General features: G+C 41.9%; 1 protein-coding gene across 1 annotated transcript in view; it reads left to right on the top strand.

Annotated features, from left to right (window-relative positions):
• Positions 1 to 22,895, top strand: part of LOC118371436 (cGMP-inhibited 3',5'-cyclic phosphodiesterase 3B-like) — a 110,008-nt gene that overhangs the window by 1,404 nt on the left and 85,709 nt on the right. The gene's annotated exons all lie outside the window — the stretch shown is intronic.

Below are 22,895 nucleotides of genomic sequence, written 5' to 3'. Positions count from 1 at the left end.
ATTTACTTAAGTGATTTTCATTCAGACATTCTATTCTTGTTTGTTGAGAGAGTTGTGTGGATGACAGGAAAACCTGTCAAACAAGCTAAAGCGTGATCACTTATGGTAGAGTAAGCAATGCAATGATCATTATTTAGTAATACACTCACAGGCATCATTTTCATATAGGATTAGAAAATAAGTGGTTAGTGCTACATATTGACTAATCTAAAGTTCTCTATGAGGTTATTATTTCACTGTAGTTAGGATATGGTGTGAGGCCACTGCAATGGAAAGTGTGAGTAACATCAAGTGTATTTATTTGGCTTTCAACACTCACTGTATTCTAGGCAATGTATTGTGACCATGGAATATATTAATTCCCCAATAGTTCAAGATGGAAGAACCCCCCCCAATAGTCAAACATCCTGTTCACACTTACATTTGATTGTAACAAACAACGTCACTGTGGCCCAACTGAGCATGGGCCGCAGTGTATTTATACAAAAAATGTACCCTTGATTTTATGAAGAAGACAACTTGATGAAATGGCCTAGTATTACTTTCTTACACAGGACCAATCATAACATTATTTTCAGGGATGTGAAATATTGCTAACTTGCTTACAGTTTCAACATCTGAGCTCCAGAACCAATTGTGTATCAGAAAGAAGCTGTTTTTGGAAGGACAGGGCCGTCCACTCTGGCAGTAAATAGACATCAGGCTTTGGCATCAAATAATCTTCCATATTTTAAAACCCCAAAGGAATGTAATTCCTTTAAAGATGTATAATAACAGGCAATTTGTGTATAGAAACGTTATGGATTGCAGTTTGGCTTCATCTTATTATCAGTGATGGTAGTTGATTCTCGTTTATTTGTGAAATATTTCGGCGAAATGTCACACATTAATAATAAGAGTTTTCAAATCCAACGAGGGCAATATGTCCAGCTGACATTTTAGTGTGTGCCCTGCCCTCTCTGACCATATTAGATTAGCCTATCATATTTTTCTCATTGTCAATTAGATTTATACGGATTTAGTTTTGCCTCTCTGATTCTGTCTGAACCTGTGACGTTTTATAAAAGTGCCCTGCCGAATATTGTTTCAGCAATAGCCTTTGTTGTAAACTGGACGACCTTAAAGATGGAGATTATTCTGAAAAGATAAGACACATAAGCTGCATAAAGGATGTTTTATTACGGTGTTGTAATAGCACACTTCACTCATACAACACAACATTGAATTTGTTCTTTGTTCATTTGACTCATTGTCCTTCAGTGGATGTTGTCAGGAATAGATTGCAGACTCAAGTCTGGATACTACCATACAGGTCTGGTCTAGCGTTAATGTTGTCAGGCAGTGAGGGGCATTGGTGTAGACCAGTATTGATCAGTGAAATAAAGATGTCACTGCCTGTTGTCCAACTGTATTGACTTAACAAGAGAGGATAGGAGTGCCAGCATCACCCAAAACGTGCTACTGTCCTAACTGAAGGACCATATTTGAGTATCACAGGCAAGGACTTTAAGAGTGTGATGATGTGCACGTCAGGTTCAGTGTCCACAGTCAAGTCCTGTATGTGACTCTTTGTCATGATGTAATGTAGAATAATAGTAATTAAGCCGAGCTCAAATGTGGTCTTAGCAGACACATTCAGTTTGGAACTGAAAGGACGAACTCAAACGTAATACTAACCATAGATCATACTTGTCATCCACACATGCATAGATTACTGGACTTGTTTGGTCACACATTAAATGGCATCTCATGTATCATGACATTACATGATTTGTTAGTCATTGATTCATCAGAAAATATATAGTAAAATCATTTATATTTTTTGGGGGTCAGCACATGATGCTTATGACAAATGCTGTGTGGAATGTGGAAAAGACTAACTCATGTCACTTGAAAAAAAATATGATTTTGATTGTGTCTTGCAACATTGGCACAGCGTAAAATTTATATAATAACAATTTATATAATAACGGTTTCCACAAATGAATATTTACAAATGAACAGCAGCACCATATAGGATCAGTGGTCAACCATATTTGGGTTTGCTTACAAAGTTTACACACGATCCCTGCTTTTGTCCTGAAGCTCTGTTGGTATTGACATGATGGTATGCTGTGTGTCCTGTTCTGCGTTAGATCCATTTGTTGCCAGCCAGTGATGCATTTAGACCTTGTCTGTTAATTGTTTCTAGTTTCCACGCAGCAAAAGTTCAGTGTTAGCTGCCAGACACATATCAATACCAACACCTTTTGATATGAGACCATGTGCAGCTGAAATCCAAATAATAATATAATAATAATAATAAATAATAAGTCTTTGAAAGACAACTCTGTTTTAATAGGCCTGTCTCTTGCCGGAACTCTCCCATGAAAGCTATGTAGGCCTTGTTATGGCACACTATCTCATTCTGTTCAGGGCTCTAAAGTGACCTTTATCACAAGGAGCATGTGTGCCCCTAAGTTGAAAAAATGTAGGAGCATACAAAGAAATTTAGGAGCACAATGAAAAGTATTTGAGGTAGTAATGGTGCAAGCATGACGGTCATGAATCTGAGCTCAGTGTATTTTCCACGGCACTTGGGGGGCTGCGGTATAGTGAAGTAATCATTTCAACAATTATCATCTGGGTGATATTTTTGGGGGGTTTCACAGCATAATTTTTTTATTTATTTCACCTTTATTTAACCAGGTAGGCAAGTTGAGAACAAGTTCTCATTTACAATTGCGACCTGGCCAAGATAAAGCAAAGCAGTTCGACACATACAACGACACAGAGTTACACATGGAGTAAAACAAACATACAGTCAATAATACAGTATAAACAAGTCTATATACAATGTGAGCAAATGAGGTGAGAAGGGAGGTAAAGGCAAAAAAGGCCATGGTGGCAAAGTAAATACAATATAGCAAGTAAAACACTGGAATGGTAGTTTTGCAATGGAAGAAAGTGCAAAGTAGAAATACAAATAATGGGGTGCAAAGGAGCAAAATAAATAAATAAAATCCAGTTGGGAAAGAAATATTTAGGCGCATATGCAAGTAAAATGGTTGCACTGTAGAGCCCTGCTGCTACAATTCACTATGCTGTTTTTTAAATGTGGATCACAAAGTTACACAATGCTCTTTTTGTATGTAGGCCTACATACTGTGCTTGACACTCCTTTGTACACCTACTAATACAGTTAAAATAGTTATGATATAGGTCTACTTCATTATGAATTATATAGGCCAACACAGGCATGACTAAGGAGGACCATAATGCAGAGAAGAGAAAGTTTTACATCTCATTTGCATGTCTATCACCTCACTTTGTGTCATGTATTCTGAAACCTCTGGTATTAGGTTAGACGTTCTGAGCGTAAAACTTAGTGTCCCAGTGATGAATGATCAGTGATAGGCCATAAGCACTGATACAGTATTTCTTATTTTGGACTCTGATACCTTACATTTTTAACGTTTGGTTTACATTGGCACATCAGTCATGTTTTTCATAGAGATACTGAAGTTTGGATTTCAGCTTGATAGTTCATGCTAAAAAGCAATGAATAGTACAGCCAAAACAGCCAGGCAAAAGAAGTCCAGATGTCAACTAGTTTGGCTCTTAAGTGTTGGACACACAGTTGGACAAACGTCTTACAGATCAAATCACTACATAATCATCAGTGTGTTATCTTATTTATTGTGTTGTTTTCAAGATTACTTGACATTCTTTGAAATTTATTGCAGTTTGACTTTAAGGGTGACGTCATCTGTCCGCAAAACAATCCTCGCAGAGCACAAATAGGCCTAGAACATAATACACGCAGTCGCAGTAGCCTTCTTTTTACCATGTCTGTGGGAAGGTAGGGATCATTTATGAAGAGTTCAGGTAAACAGTGTAAAAGTGCTTTGCACATGACATTGCAAGCAGCATTAGGCCTATTCCAAACTATTTAAAATGTTACTTTTCTTGGGCATCTTTGCTTACATTGTATTTCGGACAGACGATGTAGCTCATTATCTTGTAATAGTACCCTACCTCATATAGATTGTACAATTGTCATACTTTCAGGGGATGTTACTGAGGAAAGGTACATTGAATCCGTATTATTTGCTGACTAGCAAATGGCTGTGAATGTGTTGTGTCTGGAGAGCGACATTAAGCTTATGAGCATCTTACTTGGTTGAGATTAAGGTGCCACACTCTGTCCTGTGATCTTATGATCTAGATAGTACACCACAACACCTCGGCCTCTCCTGTACTTCCTGATTCTCTTTGGAAACTTAGTCATCATACATTACACTTGCACTTTTGAAGTGTTTTAGCCATTTGGTAGCCATCAGACCCCGTTGTGGTTCCTAAACTGATGGACTGGCTAGCTACAGTGATAATTAGTGCAACGTTTTGTGGGAATATCTCATTGATGTGCTGTCTCACGTCATGTCTTTTCTCATGGCTTCTCCACCTGATGAGCCCAGCTAACAGGCCCTCTCCCTGGCTCCTGCCTGTGAGTCACAGCCTTCCTTCCCACAGTGTAATGGCTATGTGCTCGTCATCAGCGCAGCCTACTACGTCTTTAAACCCAACTACAGTGGCATTGACCAGAAGGTGCGTCTAGTGCTGCTTGAAATCTGTTTGACGTCTTGTGCATCGTCTGTTTGACATTGAATTATTAGTTTGCGTTGCACAAACTCAAAAGAAAGCAAAACCTAACCTGAAACTGTGAACAAGGGCCTACAGTAAAACAGGTGTAAAATCCTGGCCCCAGTGGTGGAGTCTTCTCTACCTGAAATGCAATTTTGGTAACAGAAAACAGGAGATTGACAAACACATTTGCAGTGCATGGTCCTTTGAAAAATAATACAATGAACAGTGTGCCTTGACTACTCCTATAGTATAATGTGCCAGTATTCCTATAGTATAATGTGCCAGTATTCCTATAGTATAATGTGCCAGTATTCCTATAGTATAATGTGCCAGTATTCCTATAGTATAATGTGCCTGTATTTCATATTATACTCTAGGAGCAGTCAATAGAACAATTAAACAATTGAGTTCACACAGTGAGGTTTTGAGGTTTTGAACTTGTAATTGTATTAAATGCTTGATTTCTGTAGTAAGATGGACAGCCTACATGATTAGGCACTACTATATAGGCAGTATTATTCCTGCAGTATTACACAGTTGTTATCATGTTATTTTTTTCAGTGATAGAATAATGGTAAAATACTGCACACAATGAGAACGATAGAAAGAGCATACAGTGCTTTTACCTACCTGTATAGGTCACATTTCTCACAGAATAAAACAGTCCTACATTTGTAGCAATGTTTTCATGGAACAGACATGTTGGCCCCACACTTCCTAAAGAGTTCACACAAATGAAAAACAGTCACTTCGTCTAGGCATAAACCAAAGTCGTTGCATGTCTTTTGGGAAAATACATCCATGATTTGGTAGCATACCGTTTCTCTTTTTTTGGGTAGTGCTTGGGTGGTGTTTGGACTATCATGACAAAATCAGATTTTGTTTGTCTATTGTTTAACATGTGTGTCATTCCTGCAAAAGGGGCAGGTTGGATATCCTGTGTCGTGCACTGACATCCTGTGTCACATCATTACACTTTGTGGCATATTGGTAGGCTAGATATGAGGACAAATAGAAAGTATTTAAATAGAAAGTGATCCAAGGTTAATGAGTGACCTAAAGAACTTGTGTCCTACACGCACACACACACACACACACACACACACACACACACACACACACACACACACACACACACACACACACACACACACACACACACACACACACACACACACACACACACACACACACACACACACCACACACCACACACCACACACACACAGCAATGTGTTCCTTTGACTAGGGAAACTGATTTGCTGTCCTTTGGTAACTGAGCTGTATGTTCTGTCTCTCCTGGTGTGAGTCTATGGGTAGTTGTGGCTTTATCGGTTTATCTTGAGCTCATGAGGAAGTTTGTCTGTGGGTTTGGCATTGTGCAGCTGGAGGCAAGTGGGTCGGTGTGGTGGGCGGGCGTTGACGCTTGCTGAGGGCCTGTTATCGCAGGTGTTTGGCTTCTCAGTGCATGACTGCTTTTGCTCTGAAAAGGACATGGCTGCATGGGCTCCAACAACTCCCTCAGTCACCTCCCTACTGCTCATTCAGTCCTATTGCCTCCAAATTGATTCTTAGATGTTTAAAGCTCTTTATTTGTACTCTCTCTAGCTCTGATTTGAACCATTGATTGGGAATATTATAGCTTTGGAAACAATATATATATATTGTTTCCAAAGCTATAATATATATATGTACTTTACTATTCAGGTGGAAAATCTGGTCTTTCTCCATCTCAAACAGGAACTTTTCAGTTCAGCAGTTGTTGAATTGAGATAAATACTGTTAATAATACACATGTTGTCCTATGTCATTTCTGAACCACATTAACACAGCAAGGTGTAGAACAAGTTACAACAACCTGTCAATGAATGGGCAGCATTCCTATGCTGCTTTCCATAGTCTGACTTACATGGCTTTGAAAGTGTCAAAATGGCCTTTTGTGTTTACCAGAAAACTGATCTCCAAGTTTTCAAAACAATAAGCTGTGGCCCTGTGTTCATGTGACCTACCAGTCGGTATGTCCTGCAGTGCAGCTGTATGCTGACGACCTCTGTGTGGGGTGAACACATCTGTCTGTTGTTGGTGAGATCCTTCAATGTGTCAGGCGGTCTGGGAGGGAAAGCCCTACGCAACACGGATGCTGCTGCTGCTGCCATTTTAGAGATCTCACTGTGAACATAATGTATTAATGAAGGGATGGTGAGACTACTGATACATCATTCATGGAGCAGGATGGGAGGGGTTTGTGTTTTTGTCTCAGCGAAGGTGTTCGTATGATTAAAAATGAAGTATCATGGAACAATGTGAAAATATTTGCCCCCAAGAATATGGATAGGCAAAGTCACCAAGTCATAGGGTTTCCCACAAATTACCTCATTGTTTTCCTTTTCCAAAATAATTTACATCAGAAATCCACGGGAACTATTATCCTCACCAATTAAAGTCCTGAAAACAACCCCCAAACCATCTAGCTATAGTAGGGATGTGTAATATAGACATTCTGGGCTGACCTGATATTAAAAAGTCTTAATTGGTATTGAAGAATTTAGTGCTTATATTGGTATCTGAACATATCATCCTCCTTTCCAATCTCTGCTCGCTGTCCGTTTTTAAAAGATAGAATTGTAGAAATAGACTTTTAAAAATAATCCTGACCTTAATAATTGATAAATTATTAAAATGTCAGTCGTTGGTATAAGTGTGTAACCCCCAGATGTATTGCAATGCTGTTGCACTCTTTTTCTTCATCCTCATATGGTCCGTAATAAAAGATGGAGTAATGAGGCGTAGAGTGTTAACACTGGCCCCTGACTAAGGAAGCCAAGGCCCCTTGCCTGGATGTGACCCCCCTACAGTGTCTGTCTCATATAGAGGTCAACCGATTATAATTTTTCAACACCGATATCGATTATTGGAGGACCAAAAAAAGCCGATACCGATTAATCGTCCGATTTTTATACATATATTTGTAATAATGACAATTACAACAATACTTTATTAACACTTTTATTTTAACTTAATACATCAATAAAATCAATTTAGTCTCAAATAAATAATGAAACATGTTCAATTTGCTTTAAATAATGCAAAAACAAAGTGTTGGAAAAGCAAAAGTGCAATATGTGCCATGTAAGAAAGCTAACGCTAAAGTTCCTTGCTCAGAATATGAAAGCTGGTGGTTCCTTTTAACATGTGTCTTCAATATTCCCAGGTAAGAAGTTTTAGGTTGTAGCTATTATCGGACTATTTCTCTCTATACCATTTGTATTTCATATACCTTTGACTATTGGATGTTCTTATAGGCGCTATATTATTGCCAGCCTAATCTCGGGAGTTGATAGGCTTGAACAGCGCAATGCTTGAAGCAAAGCGAAGAGCTGCTGGCAAATGCAGGAAAGTGCTGTTTGAATGAATGCTTATGAGCCTGCTGCTGCCTACCACTGCTCAGTCAGACTGCTCTGTCAAATATCAAATCATAGACTTAATTATAATATAATAACACACAGAAATATGAGCCGTATGGTCAAATCCGGAAACGATAATTTCGAAAACAAATGTTTATTCTTTCAGTGAAATACAGAACCGTTCCGTATTTTATCTAACGGGTGACCTCCCTAAGTCTAAATATTGCTGTTACATTGCACAACCTTTGATACTTCCGGCGCCGACAGATATGGCCGCCTCGCTTCGCGTTCCTAGGAAACTATGCAGTTTTTTGTTTTTTTACGTGTTATTTCTTACATTAGTACCCCAGGTCATCTTAGGTTTCATTACATACAGTCGAGAAGAACTACTGAATATAAGATCAGCGTCAACTCACCATCAGTACGACCAAGAATATGTTTTCCGCGACGCGGATCCTGTGTTCTGCCTTACAAACAGGACAACGGAATGGATCGCATGCAGCGACCCAAGAAAACGACTCCGAAAAAGAGGGAAACGAGGCGGTCTTCTGGTCAGACTCCGAAAAAGGGCACATCGCGCACCACTCCCCAGCATTCTTCTTGCCAATGTCCAGTCTCTTGACAACAAGGTTGACGAAATCCGAGCAAGGGTGGCATTCCAGAGGGACATCAGAGACTGCAACGTTCTCTGCTTCACGGAAACATGGCTCACTGGAGAGACGCTATCCGATGCGGTGCAGCCAACAGGTTTCTCCACGCATCGCGCCGACAGAAACAAACATCTTTCTGGTAAGAAGAGTGGCGGGAGCGTATGCCTCATGACTAACGAGACATGGTGTCATGAAGGAAACATACAGGAACTCAAATCCTTCTGTTCACCTGATTTAGAATTCCTCACAATCAAATGTAGACCGCATTATCTTCCAAGAGAATTCTCTTCGATTATAATCACAGCCGTATATATCCCCCCCCAAGCAGACACATCGATGGCTCTGAACGAACTTTATTTAACTCTTTGCAAACTGGAAACCATTTATCCGGAGGCTGCATTCATTGTAGCTGGGGATTTTAACAAAGCTAATCTGAAAGCAAGACTCCCTAAATTTTATCAGCATATCGATTGCGCAACCAGGGGTGGTAAAACCTTGGATCATTGTTACTCTAACTTCCGCGACGCATATAAGGCCCTGCCCCGCCCCCCTTTCGGAAAAGCTGACCACGACTCCATTTTGCTGATCCCTGCCTACAGGCAGAAACTAAAACAAGAGGCTCCCACGCTGAGGTCTGTCCAACGCTGGTCAGACCAAGCTGACTCCACACTCCAAGACTGCGTCCATCACGTGGACTGGGACATGTTTCGTATTGCGTCAGATAAAAATATTGACGAATACGCTGATTCGGTGTGCAAGTTCATTAGAACGTGCGTCGAAGATGTCGTTCCCATAGCAACGATAAAAACATTCCCTAACCAGAAACCGTGGATTGATGGCAGCATTCGCGTGAAACTGAAAGCGCGAACCACTGCTTTTAATCAGGGCAAGGTGTCTGGTAACATGTTCGAATATAAACAATGCAGCTATTCCCTCCGCAAGGCTATTAAACAAGCTAAGCGTCAGTACAGAGACAAAGTGGAATCTCAATTCAATGGCTCAGACACAAGAGGCATGTGGCAGGGTCTACAGTCAATCACGGACTACAAGAAGAAACCCAGCCCAGTCACGGACCAGGATGTCTTGCTCCCAGGCAGACTAAATAACAATACAGTGCCACTGACACGGCCTGCAACGAAAACATGCGGTCTCTCCTTCACTGCAGCCGAGGTGAGTAAGACATTTAAACGTGTTAACCCTCGCAAGGCTGCAGGCCCAGACGGCATCCCCAGCCGCGCCCTCAGAGCATGCAGCAGACTGGTATAGGGATTGATTGAATATGTCCGTAAACACACCAGCTGGCCGGTGTGTTTACGGACATATTCAATCAATCCCTATACCAGTCTGCTGTTCCCACATGCTTCAAGAGGGCCACCATTGTTCCTGTTCCCAAGAAAGCTAAGGTAACTGAGCTAAACGACTACCGTCCCGTAGCACTCACTTCCGTCATCATGAAGTGCTTTGAGAGACTAGTCAAGGACCATATCACCTCCACCCTACCTGACACCCTAGACCCACTCCAATTTGCTAACCGCCCAAATAGGTCCACAGACGATGCAATCTCAACCACACTGCACACTGCCCTAACCCACCTGGACAAGAGGAATACCTATGTGAGAATGCTGTTCATCGACTACAGCTCGGCATTCAACACCATAGTACCCTCCAAGCTCGTCATCAAGCTCGAGACCCTGGGTCTCGACCCCGCCCTGTGCAACTGGGTACTGGACTTCCTGACGGGCCGCCCCCAGGTGGTGAGGGTAGGCAACAACATCTCCTCCCCGCTGATCCTCAACACGGGGCCCCACAAGGGTGCGTTCTGAGCCCTCTCCTGTACTCCCTGTTCACCCACGACTGCGTGGCCACGCACGCTCCAACTCAATCATCAAGTTTGCGGACGACACAACAGTGGTAGGCTTGATTACCAACAACGACGAGACGGCCTACAGAGAGGAGGTGAGGGCCCTCGGAGTGTGGTGTCAGGAAAATAACCTCACACTCAACGTCAACAAAACTAAGGAGATGATTGTGGACTTCAGGAAACAGCAGAGGGAACACCCCCCTATCCACATCAATGGAACAGTAGTGGAGAGGGTAGCAAGTTTTAAGTTCCTCGGCATACACATCACAGACAAACTGAATTGGTCCACTCACACTGACAGCGTCGTGAAGAAGGCGCAGCAGCGCCTCTTCAACCTCAGGAGGCTGAAGAAATTCGGCTTGTCATCAAAAGCACTCACAAACTTCTACAGATGCACAATCGAGAGCATCCTGGCGGGCTGTATCACCGCCTGTAACGGCAACTGCTCTGCCCTCAACCGTAAAGCTCTCCAGAGGGTAGTGAGGTCTGCACAACGCATCACCGGGGGCAAACTACCTGCCCTCCAGGACACCTACACCACCCGATGTTACAGGAAGGCCATAAAGGTCATCAAGGACATCAACCACCCGAGCCACTGCCTGTTCACCCCGCTATCATCCAGAAGGCGAGGTCAGTACAGGTGCATCAAAGCTGGGACCGAGAGACTGAAAAACAGGTTCTATCTCAAGGCCATCAGACTGTTAAACAGCCACCACTAACATTGAGTGGCTGCTGCCAACACACTGTCATTGACACTGACCCAACTCCAGCCACTTTAATAATGGGAATTGATGGGAAATGATGTAAATATATCACTAGCCACTTTAAACAATGCTACCTTATATAATGTTACTTACCCTACATTATTCATCTCATATGCATACGTATATACTGTACTCTACATCATCGACTGCATCCTTATGTAATACATGTATCACTAGCCACTTTAACTATGCCACTTTGTTTACTTTGTCTACATACTCATCTCATATGTATATACTGTACTCGATACCATCTACTGTATGCTGCTCTGTACCATCACTCATTCATATATCCTTATGTACATATTCCTTATCCCCTTACACTGTGTATAAGACAGTAGTTTTGGAATTGTTAGTTAGATTACTTGTTGGTTATCACTGCATTGTCGGAACTAGAAGCACAAGCATTTTGCTACACTCGCATTAACATCTGCTAACCATGTGTATATGACAAATAAAATGTGATTTGATCTGATTTGATTTGATGTTATGTCCTAATTATGTACAATTCTGGCACCGCATCGATTAAATGCAATGCAGGACAAGCTAGATAAACTAGTAATATCATCAACCATGTGTAGTTAACTAGTAATCTACACATGGTTGTTGATATTACTAGTTTATCTAGCTTGTCCTGTCGATGCGGTGCCTGTTAATTTATCATCGAACCACAGCCTACTTCGCCAAACAGGTGATGATTTAACAAGCGCATTCGCGAAAAAAGCACTGTCGTTGCACCAATATGTACCTAACCATAAATGTCAATGCCTTTCTTAAAATCAAAAAACAAGTATATATTTTTAAACATGATTGATTGTTTTTTTTTATAAGTTTAATGCTAGCTAGCAACTTACCTTGGCTCCTTGCTGCACTTGCGTAACAGGTAGTCAGCCTGCCACGCAGTCTCCTCGTGGAGTGCAATGTAATCGGCCATAATCGGTGTGCAAAAATGCCGATTACCGATTGTTATGAAAACAACTTGAAATCGGCCCTAATTAATCGGTCAACCTCTAGACTCACATACTTTTTCCCCCACCTTTATTTAACCGGGTTGGCTAGTTGAGAACACCTTTATTTAACCAGGTAGGCTAGTTGAGAACACCTTGATTTAACCAGGTAGGCTAGTTGAGAACAAGTTCTACTTTACAACTGCGACCTGGCCAAGATAAAGCAAAGCAATTTGACACATACAACAACACAGAGTTACAAATGGAATAATCAAACATACAGTCAATAATTCAGTAGAAAGTGTACAGTGTGTGCAAATTAGGTAAGATAAGGGAGGTAAGGCAATAAATTGGCCATGGTGGCAAAGTAACTACAATATACCAATTAAACACTGGAGTGATAGATGTGCAGAAGATGGATGTGCAAGTAGAGATATTGGGGTGCAAAGGAGCAAAATAAATAAATACAGTATGGGGATGAGGAGGTTGGATTGGCTATGTGCAGTGATCTGTGAGCTGCTCTGACAGCTGGTGCTTAAAGTCAGTGAGGGAGATATGAGTCTCCAGCTTCAGTGATTTTTGCTGTTTGTTCCAGTCATTGGCAGCATAGAACTGGAATGAAAAGTGGCCAAATGAGGAATTTACTTTGGGGGTGACCAGTGAAATATACCTGCTGGAGTGCATGCTACGGCTGGGTGTTACTATTGTGACCAGTGAGCTGAGATAAGGCGGGGCTTTACCTAGCAGAGACTTGTAGATGACCTGGAACCAGTGGGTTTGGCGACGAGTATGAAGCGAGGGCCAGCGAATGAGAGTGTACAAGTCGCAGTGGTGGGTAGTATGCGGGGCTTTGGTGACAAAACGGATGGCACTGTGATAGACTGCATCCAATTTGTTGAGTAGAGTGTTGGAGGCTATTTTGTAAATGACATCACCGAAATTGAGGATCGGTACGATGGTTTTACAAGGGTATGTTTGGCAGCATGAGTGAAGGATGCTTTGTTGCGAAATAGGAATCTGATTCTAGATTTAATTTTGGATTGGAGATGCTTAATGTGAGTATGGAAGGAGAGTTTACAGTCTAACCAGACACCTGGATATTTGTTGTTGTCCACATATTCTAAGTCAGAACCGCCCAGAGTAGTGATGCTGCACTGGCGGGTAGGTGCGGGCAGCGATCGGTTGAAGGTCATGCATTTTGTTTTACTTGCATTTAAGAGCAGTTGGAGGCCACGGAAGGAGAGTTGTATGGCATTGAAGCTCGTCTGGAGGTTTGTTAACACAGTATCCAAAGAAGGGCCAGAAGTATACAGAATGGTGTCGTCTGCGTAGAGGTGGATCAGAGAATCACCAGCAGCAAGAGCAACATCATTGATGTATACAGAGAAGAGAGTCGGCCCGAGAATTGAACCCGTGGCACCCCCATAGAGACTGCCAGAGGTCCGGACAACAGGCCCTCCGATTTGACACACTGAACTCTATCAGAGAAGTAGTTGGTGAACCAGGCGAGGCAGTCATTTTAGAAACCAAGGCTGTTGAGTCTGCCGATAAGAATGCAGTGATTGACAGAGTCGAAAGCCTTGGCCATGTCCATGAATACGGCTGCACAGTAATGTCTCTTATCAATGGCGGTTATGATATTGTTTAGGACCTTGAGCGTGGCTGAGGTGCACCCATGACCAGCTCTGAAACCAGATTGGATAGTGGAGAAGGTATGGTGCTATTCGAAATGGTCGGTGATCTGTTTGTTAACTTGGCTTTGGAAGACCTTAGAAAGGCAGGGTAGGATAGATATAGGTCTGTAGCAGTTTGGGTCTAGAGTGTCTCCGCCTTTGAAGAGGGGGATGACCACGGCAGCATTCCAATCTTTGGGAATCTCCAGCTTTCTGGATTTGGATGAAGGAGAAATGGGAGAGGCTTGGGTGAGTTGTTGTGGGGGGTGCAGGGCTGTTGACTGGGGTAGGTGTAGCCAGGTGGAAAGCATGGCCAGCCGTAGAAAAATGCTTATTGAAATTTGCAATTATAGTGGATTTATCGGTGGTGACATTGTTTCCTAGCCTCAGTGCAGTGGGCAGCTGGGAGGAGGTGCTCTTAATCTCCATGTACTTTAGTGTCCCAGAACTTTTTGGAGTTTCTGCTACAGGATGCAAATTTCTGTTTGAAAAAGTTAGCCTTAGCTTTCCTAACTGCCTGTGTATATTGTGTTTTTACTTCCCTGAAAAGTTGCATATCACGGGGGCTATTCGATGCTAATGCAGTACGCAACAGGATGTTTTTGTGCAATCAGGTCTGAAGGGAACCACGGGCTATATTTGTTCCTGGTTCTACATTTTTTTGAATGGGCCATGCTTATTTATGATCGTGAGGAAGGCACTTTTAAAGACTAACCAGGCATCCTCTACTGACGGGATGAGGTCAATTTCCTTCCAGGATCAGGTCGTTTAGAAAGCCTGCTTGGTGAAGTGTTTTAGGGATCATTTGACAGTGATTATGCTACATGCTATCTTACACTTGACACCCCTCTCCCCATCAGGCCCTTTGAGTCTGCTTTCTCTCTGCCCCTGTCCCACAATGTCCAGCAGCCACATTTTAAGAATAGAAGTAACTGTATTTAAAGAAATTACAGGCACAATTAATAAAAATAATAACACCTCACCTAAATCATGCTCTATGGCAAGATTCCTCATCTTTTTTAATGGTTGGACATAAAAGACTGTAAAAAAAATGATACATTCCCACACAATAGAGATAAGAGTGAAGACATCAAAACTATTAAATAACTTTTAAGACATGAAGGTCAGTCAATCAGAAAATGTCAGGAACTTTTCAAGTTTCTTCAAGTGCAGTTGCAAAAACCATCGTGCGCTATGATGAAGCTGGCTCATATGAGGACCGCCACAGGAAAGGAAGACCCAGAGTTAACTCTGAGGCTGAGGATAACTTGATTAGAGATACTAGTCTCATAAATTGGCAATTAACTGCACCTCAGATTGCACCTCACAGAGTTCAAATAACAGACACATCTTAACATCAACATTTCAGAGGAGACTGTGTGAATCAGGCCTTCATGGTCGAATTGCTGCAAAGAAACCACTACTAAAGGACACCAATAAGAAGAAGATACTTACTTTGGCCAAAAAACACGAGCAATGGACATTAGACAGATGGAAATCTGTCCTTTGGTCTGACGAGTCCATATTGAGATTTTTGGTTCCAACCGCCGTGTCTTTGTGAGATGCTTAGTAGGTGAACGGATGATCTCTGCATATGTGGTTCCCACCGTGAAGCATGGAGGAGGAGGTTTGGGGGTGCTTTGTTGGTGACACTGTCTGTGATTTATTTTGAATTCAAGGTACACATAACCAGCATGGCTACCACAGCATTCTGCTGCGATACAGTATCCCATCTGGTTTGCGCTTAGTGGGACTAACATTTGTTTTTCAACAGGACAATGACCCAAAACACACCTTCAGGCTGTGTAAGGGCTATTTTACCAAAAAGGAGAGTGATGGATTGCTGCATCATATGACCTGGCCTCCACAACCACCCGACTTCAACTCAATTGAGATAGTTTGGGATGAGTTGGACCACGGAGTGAAGGAAAAGCAGCCAACAAGTGCAGCATATGTGAGAACTCCTTCAAGACTGTTGGAAAAGCATTCCAGGTGACTACCTCATGAAGCTTTTTGAGAGAATGCAAAGCTGTCATCAAGGCAAAGGGTAGTCTACTTTTAAGAATCTCAAATCTAAAATATATTTTGTTTAACACTTTTTTTGTTTCCTACATGATTCTAAATGTATTATTTCATAGTTTTGAATTATACTATTATTCTACAATGTATAAAATATAGAAAAAAAATAAAAAACATTGAATGAGTAGGTGTGTCCAAACTTTTGACTGGTACTGTATATATGCAAGCAAGGTATGTTTTAGTCAAACATTATTGTATGTCTGTTTGGGCTTCTTGCGGTCAATATGCAGTCTACAAATGATTTGTAATTATGTTCCGCCCCCCTGACCATTTGCTCGTGGCTGAATTTAGTTGATGATCCCTGCACTATGGATTTGTTTTGTCTTGTAGTAAGATATTCCAAATATGATCTCTACAATCTCCTGCAATATAACTTCAGTCACAAAAACTGTCAAATGATGATGTTCCGCTTTGTGTCATTACAGAAGCATTTATACTCAGCTCTGATGGACAGACCCGTAATTATGCTGTCGACATTATCCTTCTGTTTTCCACATCCCACTTTGAGTCCAACCCATGTGTTGATCAGGTCCTCTCTGCAATTCAGGGCAAAATTACTGTTTCTATAATAATCTAATTTAACACCGTTATTTAAAAGAGCATAGTATGAGCATAGTATGTTGTATGAAGGATGGCGTTTCAATGTAATATTCTAAAATATCCTGTCAGAACAGTTACGATGTTCCTTGTCCGTATGGAGAGAGGGAAGGGTGATTCAAACCTGGTCAGGCGAGGGTGAACCATAGATGGACCCCTGTTTGTGTGGTGTTAGTGCTCCTGGGTGTTTTGGGAGCCAGGCAGGGGTAAATAATGCTCTTAACTAACTCTTAACTATACACATGAGGACAGTGCAGCAGGCTGCATAGAGAGAGAGGGGGGGTGGGAGGGAGGGGGGGGGGGAGCAAAGTGGCGGAAAAGCAGAGCGTCTCTCAGCTGTCACGTTCTCTTGCTGTAAAGCCATGTGGAATGATATAACATTGACGTCACTACCCAGTGACGTACGAGTGTGACTGAAAAAAAAACAACAACGTAGTTTTACTAATCGCCCTGTAGAATTTAGTGACTGCCTCTAGCTTCTGATGAGAAGGGGAGAAAATGCACGGAGGAAAATGCAAATACTATTTAACGTTGTATGTAGGATTGTTTAAATTAGTCAAATAAAATGTATAATTTATCATAATCTTTTACATTATTCTTGAGAGACCAAGGTGATTTCTTTTGTTTTCTCACATTGAATTCTGTTTTTGTTGTTTTTTGTAAATATTTTTATGAAGATGAACATTAATTGAATAGAGCCACCAAGTGTTGGTAGTTGATGGTCATTATATTTAGCCTAAACTGATTGTAAAATTGCTTAAGTGAATTTAACAAATTAGTGCTCTGATTTGACAAAGATGATGGATGACGTGTGTAATATCTTAAGTACTCTATATTTTGAGACATTTGGAGACAGTTAATGTTTTTCTATATAGTAATAGAATATGTCATTTACGTGCATGTTTCTGGAATATGGAACATAGTTTATTTGATTAAATATTAAAATAAGGCTACAACATGTCTTTAGTCATTCTTTTGATAATTTCTAGCAATTCTGTGATTCTTGACTAAGGAAAAAATATATAGACCTACTTGTTGTTGTCTGTGGTCCATCCAACTTATTTAGTCTATCTCCTCAACTCATTTATTTCTGCGTAGTCTCAGTACATTAGCTCCTATTGTGCTCAGCTGTAGTGGGCCCAGAGATAAGGGGCTCCTGAATGACTGAAAAACAAGTCCTAGAAAGCACTGATAGGATGACAAAATACAACAGTCTGCTGGAGCTAGCTATAGTATATTGCTTATGGTGTTGAATTACATGTTCTATAATACCAAATACACCTTTTAATCTTTCACTGTCAATACTATTAAGATGTTTTGTGAACAGAAATCCACAAAGACAAATATTGTAGCCTAACATTTGCTTGATAACAATGTAACATGGTTCTCTCTTTTTTGGAATAGTAAACGTTATTTTTTTAAATTATTTTTTACTTATGTAAAATGTTGAACTAAGGAAGTGAGTCACTCCTGCCTTGCACAAGTTAACGCATGAGTGGTAATCAAATTAGACCTTAAATTAAGGCCACGACACCACTCAGGCCTTTTCACATCACACATGGTCAGGACATTGCTGCTGCACGCAAACACACACACACACACGCACAAGCAGCAGGCAGGGCCTCTCCAATAAGGGCAGTAGACATACATCGGTCTAATCAGACACAAGTCCTCAAAGCTTCCTATAGTCAATTTTGAAATATACCATTACTGACTTATGCAAAACATATTAAGCAAAAAATGGTAAAGGGAACAGATTTTAGCCTTTGAAATGTAACATTTATATTATTGTTACATTAATCATTTTTGAACTAGATAGATAATGGATAGGTAATAAAGGTAGCACATCTCTTCCAGTGGCTATGAGTGAACAGATCTAATATTCAATATTCACAGTTCTTAACACATACTGTATATCTGTTCAGTGTGACTCTTAATCAGAATATTCAGATCTCAGTGTGTGAGCTTGACATTTAAATCCAAAACTTAGTTTGCATTGTTACTTCAATTTATTGCCACATAAGGTGCAGCCCAGCTATAGTTGCTGTCTGTTTTATTTTTTCACTATTCGATTAATAATACTTAAAAATATTCATAAAATACCCCAAAATGATGTTTTAATACAATAATATTTTTATTAGGCTAATATTTTATTATTATCTTGTTGTATTTCAGCTCATATTAAGACAAAACTCCTCATTATATACAGTTGAAGTCAGAAGTTCACACCTTAGTCAAATACATTTAAACTCAGTTTTTCACAATTCCTGACATTTAATCCTAGTAAAAAGTATCTGTCTTAGGTCAGTTAGGATGACCACTTTCTTTTTAAGAATGTGAAATGTCAGAATAATAGTAGACGGAATGATTTAGTTCAAATTTGATTTCTTTCATCACATTCCCAGTGGGTCAGAAGTTTACATACACTCAATTAGTATTTCGTAGCATTGCCTTTAAATTGTTTAACTTGGGTCATATGTTTTGGGTAGCCCTCCACAAGCTTCCCACAATAAATTGGGTGAATTTTGGCTCATTCCTCCTGACAAAGCTGGTGTAACTGAGTCAGGTTTGTAGGCCTTCTTGCTCGCACACGCTTTTTCAATTCTGTCTGCAAATTTTCTATAGGATTGAGGTCACAACTTTGGAAGTATGCATGGGGTCATTGTCCGTTTGGAAGACCTATTTGTGACCAAGCTTTAACTTCCTGACTGATGTCTTGAGATGTTGCTTCAATATATCCACATAATATTTCCTACCTCATGATGCCATCTATTTTGTGATGTACTCCAGTCCCTCCTGCTGCAAAACACGCCCACAACATGATGCTGCCACCACCGTTCACGGTTGGGAACCTCCCCCATTTTCCTCCAAACATAACGATGTTTCATCAGACCAGACGACATTTCTCCAAAAAGTACAATCTTTGTCCCCATGTGCAGTTTCAAACCATAGTCTGGCTTTTTATGGCAGTTTTGGAGCAGTGGTTCTAAAAAAAAAATTCTGAGGTCTTGGTTGATTTCTTTTGATTTTCCCATGGTGTCAAGCAAAGAGGCACTGAGTTTGAAGGTTGGCCTTGAAATACATCCACAGGTGCACCTCCAATTGACTCAAATTATGTCAATTATCCCATCAGAAGCTTCTAAAGCCATGACATCATTTTCTGGAATTTTCCAAGCTGTTTAAAGGCACCGTCAACTTAGTGTATGTAAACTTAGTGTATGTAAACTTAGTGTATGTAAACTTAGTGTATGTAAACTTAGTGTATGTAAACTTAGTGTATGTAAACTTAGTGTATGTAAACTTAGTGTATGTAAACTTAGTGTATGTAAACTTAGTGTATGTAAACTTAGTGTATGTAAACTTAGTGTATGTAAACTTAGTGTATGTAAACTTAGTGTATGTAAACTTAGTGTATGTAAACTTAGTGTATGTAAACTTAGTGTATGTAAACTTAGTGTATGTAAACTTAGTGTATGTAAACGTCTGACCCACTGGAATTGTGATACATTGAATTATAAGTGAAATAATCTGTCTGTAAACAATTGTTGAAATTGCACAAAGTAGATGTCCTAACCGACTTGCCAAAACTATAGTTTGTTAACAAGAAACTTGTGGAGTGGTTGAAAAACTAGTTTTAATGACTCCAAACAAAGTGTATGTAAACTTCCAACTTCAACTGTAGATAAAATATACACAGGTATCAGATTATTCTCGCAACTATTATTTATTTGCTAGTTAAATTGAATGTTGTCTTTTTAAAATTATTTTTTATTTATTCAGTGTTCTCTGTCAGTGGTTTGGTGTTAATTTTCTACTTGGCAGCAGACATTAGGACTTGTTGAATGAAAGGGTTAACAGCAGCAGCGAGGGAGCCAGCCGAGCGAGGTGCTCTGTGTGTTTGGCTGACTGCAGAGTGAAACAGGATGCAGCGACTGCATTGTCAGCCTGCTGGTGTGAGTGCAAACAGATGAGGAAATGCTGGAGCGGGTACTCTAAAACTTGGGTTACCTTGGAAACGGTTTGCGTCATGATCACCAGCAATTAGCTTGCACCTCTTTAGTTTTCAAGATAGGTCTACCAGGGCTTAGTCCAATGGCTGTTGCTAACAGCGAAAGCAATTGTCCTCCAAACAACGCTAGGAAATAATTGATGCTTTTTACCTATATTTTGTAATGTCATTTTTTTTGCTTTCAAAGACAATTAAAAGTTTATCTTATTTCATATGTTACATTTTTTACAGAATGTATATATTTTGAAAGTTACCTGAAGAGTGGTGTTTATTATGAAAGTGAGATGACGAGGCAGAGGAAGTTCCCATTAAATGCTCTTCTAATGAGCCCTCATTGACGTTCTCTTATCTGACCGTGTGTGTGTGTGTGTGTGTGTGTGTGTGTGTGTGTGTGTGTGTGTGTGTGTGTGTGTGTGTGTGTGTGTGTGTGTGTGTGTGTGTGTGTGTGTGTGTGTGTGTGTGTGCGCGCGTTGTATGTGGTCGAAGCACATGGAACGGTGCATAAAGTTCCCGAGCGGTCGGTCAGTGATGAGTAGTAATATTTAATGGTTATATTTGAGAGTTAAGAGGCTTCTCTCTCTGGGCCTGTGTTGAGTCTGTGGACACACCAACCAACTGCCATTTTTACACCTCCACTGATCACAGGGGGAGAAAGCCTACTCTGCTCAACCCAGGGGCAGATTGTTGGAACTTTATTAGCCATATACTCAGCACCTCTCAATTGTTTCAAGAGGAGCAGGGATTTTCTGCATGGCTCATCTGGAAAGGATTATTGCACCATAAGGTTCCCAACAGTTCAAACATTTAAGGTGGCCTGGTAGCTTTTAAGTCGACATGGAGGTTGTTGAACCTTGCATGCGTCCTGTGAAGGGAAAAAAAGATAAGAAGAAGCTGTTTGTTTAGGCCAGTGGCTGGGTTGGATAGGAGGGAGGGACAGCAGGGGAGACCATAACGGGGTTGGATAGGAGGGAGGGACAGCAGGGGAGACCATAACGGGGTTGGATAGGAGGGAGGGACAGCAGGGGAGACCATAACGGGGTTGGATAGGAGGGAGGGACAGCAGGGGAGACCATAACGGGGTTGGGAGGAGGGAGGGACAGCAGGGGAGACCATAGCGGGGTTGGATAGGAGGGAGGGACAGCAGGGGAGACCATAACGGGGTTGGATAGGAGGGAGGGACAGCAGGGGAGACCATAACGGGGTTGGATAGGAGGGAGGGACAGCAGGGGAGACCATAACGGGGTTGGATAGGAGGGAGGGACAGCAGGGGAGACCATAACGGGGTTGGATAGGAGGGAGGGCCAGCAGGGGAGACCATAACGGGGTTGGATAGGAGGGAGGGACAGCAGGGGAGACCATAACGGGGTTGGATAGGAGGGAGGGACAGCAGGGGAGACCATAACGGGGTTGGATAGGAGGGAGGGACAGCAGGGGAGACCATAACGGGGTTGGATAGGAGGGAGGGACAGCAGGGGAGACCATAACGGGGTTGGATAGGAGGGAGGGACAGCAGGGGAGACCATAACGGGGTTGGATAGGAGGGAGGGACAGCAGGGGAGACCATAACGGGGTTGGATAGGAGGGAGGGCCAGCAGGGGAGACCATAACGGGGTTGGATAGGAGGGAGGGACAGCAGGGGAGACCATAACGGGGTTGGATAGGAGGGAGGGACAGCAGGGGAGACCATAACGGGGTTGGATAGGAGGGAGGGACAGCAGGGGAGACCATAACGGGGTTGGATAGGAGGGAGGGACAGCAGGGGAGACCATAACGGGGTTGGATAGGAGGGAGGGACAGCAGGGGAGACCATAACGGGGTTGGATAGGAGGGAGGGACAGCAGGGGAGACCATAACGGGGTTGGATAGGAGGGAGGGACAGCAGGGAGACCATAACGGGGTTGGATAGGAGGGAGGGACAGCAGGGGAGACCATAACGGGGTTGGATAGGAGGGAGGGACAGCAGGGGAGACCATAACGGGGTTGGATAGGAGGGAGGGACAGCAGGGGAGACCATAACGGGGTTGGATAGGAGGGAGGGACAGCAGGGGAGACCATAACGGGGTTGGATAGGAGGGAGGGACAGCAGGGGAGACCATAACGGGGTTGGATAGGAGGGAGGGACAGCAGGGGAGACCATAACGGGGTTGGATAGGAGGGAGGGACAGCAGGGGAGACCATAACGGGGTTGGATAGGAGGGAGGGACAGCAGGGGAGACCATAACGGGGTTGGATAGGAGGGAGGGACAGCAGGGGAGACCATAACGGGGTTGGATAGGAGGGAGGGACAG

Source organism: Oncorhynchus keta, chromosome 14 (assembly GCF_023373465.1).
Source record: "Oncorhynchus keta strain PuntledgeMale-10-30-2019 chromosome 14, Oket_V2, whole genome shotgun sequence".
In the NCBI taxonomy this organism is placed as follows: Eukaryota; Metazoa; Chordata; class Actinopteri; order Salmoniformes; family Salmonidae; genus Oncorhynchus; species Oncorhynchus keta.
This window is presented reverse-complemented; position numbering and strand designations above follow the sequence as displayed.